The sequence below is a fragment of the Pinus tabuliformis genome, chromosome 7, assembly GCF_031772625.1.
Source record: "Pinus tabuliformis cultivar Carrire ecotype Pingquan chromosome 7, CPIR1, whole genome shotgun sequence".
Taxonomy (NCBI): Eukaryota; Viridiplantae; Streptophyta; class Pinopsida; order Pinales; family Pinaceae; genus Pinus; species Pinus tabuliformis.
In genome coordinates, this window is record NC_142293.1 from 1,356,933,682 (window position 1) to 1,356,938,149 (window position 4,468).

The window sequence follows — 4,468 nt, forward strand, 5'->3', positions numbered from 1 at the left end:
TCTCTGTTGATTTGTCCGTTGTGTGGTATGTTGTGTGTTCTATTGTGTGGTCTGTCAAGTTGAGTATCGACTGAGTGTTGTAGTCTCTGGTCTGTTTAGCCGAGTGGAATCCGAGTGTTGAAACCGAGTTAGAACCGATTAGATAAATCACACATTTTTTCACATTATTTTTTTTATGATGTTTTTTATAACATTTATATGATGTTTGTATGAATTGTGTATGTTGCTTTTTGTTTCTTTTGCAGCATGGAGCGAGAGGAACTTTGGCTGGTTGCACTAGTCGCTAGAAGATTTCTCATCCTCCTCATCCACCCTCGTCGCTGGAAGCTTTCTCAGCCTCCTCGTCTACCCTCTTCATCCGGACTAGGTAAGTCACCTTGTATGTTTGTATACATATAAATAAAAAATAGAAATCAATTGCTAAAAATAAAATGAAAATAACTATATAAATAAAATTGTCTTCTGCTGAGTTCTAAAATTAGTAGTAGTTCACCTTAGCAGTAGTGTAGAAGTAGAAGTGTAGTTCTATCATGTTAAGTCTTTTTTCTAGTTGTAACAATCCCACCATGATTTGACAACTACTACTCTCCTGTCCTCTACACCAAAAAGCCATATTGTAGTGCCATATTGTCTATAGTGTGAGGTGTGCCAACCTTACGACACAATGCTCCATGCATGAGTACAACAAACTAATCTATTGAGAAGCCAACCTCTTTCAACTTTCTCTCTTTCAACTTATTGCTATGGGCTGGCTACCTATATCTATATGACACCTAGGACTCTGCTCCTATATAGAAACTATAATGTAGCCCAACCACACTGGCCCACAACTCCACATGTCCTCGGCTTTACAATAGTTGTCGGACTTTACAACGTGTTAGATTTTTCCGGCGGTCACATGAAAAGGTGGTCAGTGAACGTCGGGTTGGAAACTGTGAGCAATTAATGCCGCATTCAATTCTTACCTGCACACCTCGGGCCTGGTTCCTCCATTAGTTCTTTTGCCAAAACACTTTGGCTTCCCAGTCATTCAAGATGGTTCTGCTCTGCAGTGAGGTTGTTGCGAGGGTTTGTTGGGTTTACAGTGTGGTTCTTGCTTTGGCAAAAATGGAGATCTCTGGTTCTCCTTCAGGTGTGATTGTGGGTGAGTACTGGTCTCCCAATCCTAGTTATGAGTTTTTCAGTGGTTTTCTCCTGTGGCTCGAAACCGTTCTGATTTTGGTGGTGTCCTTGCTCGGCTCCTTTTCACATGGTAAGATTTCTTAGTCTTGTTCTGTTGTTCTGCTCTAGTCTGGTTATAGAACCTGGTGTCCTGTCTGTTAACTACTCCTTGCTATTGTTCTATAGCCTCTGCTTTCGTATGGTCGCCTCTGCTATTATTATTGGTGTCTCTGGTCACTGTTCTATGTGTAAAATGGTTTAACTTTCGTCGTCCTTGGATTTGGGCAACAAATTAGTAGATTATCATGGCTCTGAAATAGGTATTGACTCCTTCCCAAAACAGAAATGATCAAATATCATCAACAATTCATACTGCAAAACCCTGGAATGTATGTGTGACATCCTTGTAGCTAATCCGCATATGTACGCTCTTATAATTCACAACACCCACATACATATCTGCACAAATTGAAAAATTATTTCACAGAATATATACACAACACTACAAAGACGAATCCGTGTATGTACGCGACTATTCACAAACGCACTTGCATACCAATATGTAAAACTTTATCTGCAAGCACAATTTCACTTTCCGTGATATTTATTGTCAGTACTATAGACTTTTAAATAAATCATTTGGATCACAATATCACAGTTCCATTAATATTAGCTACTTAGACTTTTGCAACAAGTAAATCAATCAAGCATATATGTCAACATATTTCAGATCTTATTTGAGTCTTCTCCTTGCTCATTGGTGCATACTTGTTTCAAATCAAATCATTCATAAACAACCCAATACTTGCACACACAACACCTTGATATCCATCTCTTTATATAGTATTTTCCTTAGTCAATACCTTAAATAAACACCTTGGTTATGTCATAATTGTTCTTTGACGGGATCAAATATTTGTTTTCAGTCCAAATGCTATGAGCTAATACCATGGTAGTGACCCTTAGTATCCAAAATACAATGGTGCATATTTTATACATGACTATTACTTATAGGACTCGCGTATGTATGTGACCTTTCTTCTCAGGATCCGCGTATACTTTCTCAAAACTTTTCTTTTATCACACATTTGTCTCTAAATTGTTATTCTTTTGTCCCATAACCTCCATACCACATAATCATCGTGTTATTATAATGTTGACATCGTTATCAAGTAGGTTTCCATCAAGGATAACACATTAGCCATAATGTCAACACCCTTGATGTATCTAGGCAAAGTAGTGTGATGGAGAGATTGGGGATTTGATGTCCATATCTCAACACTGACGCTCTCATGGTTGATGTCTATGATAAAGCCATCAAAAATGAGTGCAAGTTGTCGAAGATTGCCAAGGAGACCACAAAGCTCAAACAAAAAATTGTTCCCATGATTTTAAGTGGAAAAGGGGATGAATTGAAGCCCAATTCATGTAATGCGGTTGGGTTTGGGGGACATCACATTTGTGTTGCCACTATGGAGAAGGAAAAAATTGGATACGGCGTATGGAAATGTCATGCCCATATGATGATTTACGATGAGGAAAATGGTTTTCATCTCGAGTACATCTACAACAATGATTTCTTGTGCCTTGGGAAGATGAAAATGTGAGGCTAAGAAGGATGCCCATAATTTTATTTTGTGAGAGAAGATGGAGAAAGCTGACGAGGTGAATGCTGGGATTTTGTGAAGAAACATTCATTTGGAATCCAAGTGTTGAATTGAAATTTTTATTATAGACATGGATGTCTAGTAAGGCTTTATATATATCATGGGTCTGTGTTGGCATTATGACAAATGTGTTGTCCTTAATGCCAACCTACTTGATGAATATTGACAACATGATGATAACAGGATGATTATACAAGCTTGTACACATGTGACAGAGAGATTGGACAAAGGCATGGCAGTCCAGAGATAGAAGAATGGTGAAGGTGATACACATAGATTCTGTGAAGAAAATCTGCATACACAAGTGAGTATGGAGAAGAGAATACACATACAGTTTCTGCACCATGGTATCCTAAATACCAGGGATCTTTACCATGGTATTGGCCTATAGTAATGAGCATGACAATGGATATTTTATCCCATATAGGAATACCATAGGCATTACTAAGGATTTGACTTGTGGTATTAGATAAGGCCTAAGCTATATAAGGATATGAAGATCTAAGTGTTGAATGCACAAGTGATGGGCTATTGTTGACTTGTTTAATCTGATATTAGGTTACACAAGGAATGTGATGTGGGATCAGATCTAGTAGATATGAAATGACTACACGATTTTCTTATGGGTTGATATGCGACAATAATGTTCTAATGTATGTTTTTGACTGGGTTTTCCAAGATTTGGGTTTCACTGATCTTTTGTTGTACAGGGAAGGAATGAGTCAACAATTATAGATATGTATTCAAGTTTGTCTCAAAAAATGCATGTACATACTTAGGTCTTCCTCTAGGTAGTCGCATGTTGATTTTGTAATATGGACAGAACTATATGCAGGTATGCTTCTTGAAAGGTGCGTAGACATGCAGAAGTATTTTGTAAGTGTCACGTACATATGCTAGGGTTTCCAAAGTACGAGAAGTTAATGATGTTTGATCAAACTTGTTATGATTGTTGATGTATGTTGATGAGGTCTTCTTCATAATAATCTATATGTGACAGTTCTGGTGAAGTTGAATGGTTTGTGAATGAAATATTTAACTATATTGATGCTGGTATGTAATGATCTAAAAGTAGCTCATAGATCTGTGTGTCTATGATTGATTTCAGCAGTGCAGTGATTCAGTCCAAAGGATCATTGTTTTTTATATCTTTCCGTAGGTTCTATTAATTAACAAAGTGTATATATGCGGGTAAAGTTCCAAGACACATGTTTACAATGTACATTATTAGCTCTAGTAGCGAAGCCTTGGAGCCACTCTTTGCTCCTCAAAGAACTAGCTTATCTCTTTAATGCCTTGCAGGAGGAGCCAAGGTGAGAAGTCCCTTTGCTCATACAATGAGGGAGTATATATAACTAAGGGTGACTCATTTACTACCCACATGAATATTTGACTTCCTATGACTTTTCCTCCTACATGACTCTTTACATTCCATGTGTTTCCTTTGGACTTCCACTTTACAATACATTTTGTATACAATATATATGATCCAAAATAGTGAAGTTGCACATGACCACTCATGACTAGACGTTGTTGACATGGAAATCTTGATGATGTGGAAATTTCAATCCATTGATGCTGCTAAGTGTTAGATGTCCTCTTGAAGATGCTTTTCTTTCGACCTTTGTATGGCTTGGTGA

At 37.5% G+C, this 4,468-nt stretch overlaps 1 pseudogene; it reads left to right on the forward strand.

The window, feature by feature from the left end:
- The first annotated feature begins 246 nt into the window (after nucleotides 1-246).
- Nucleotides 247-2,877, forward strand: LOC149252595 (uncharacterized; annotated as a pseudogene).
- The last annotated feature ends 1,591 nt before the right edge of the window (nucleotides 2,878-4,468 follow it).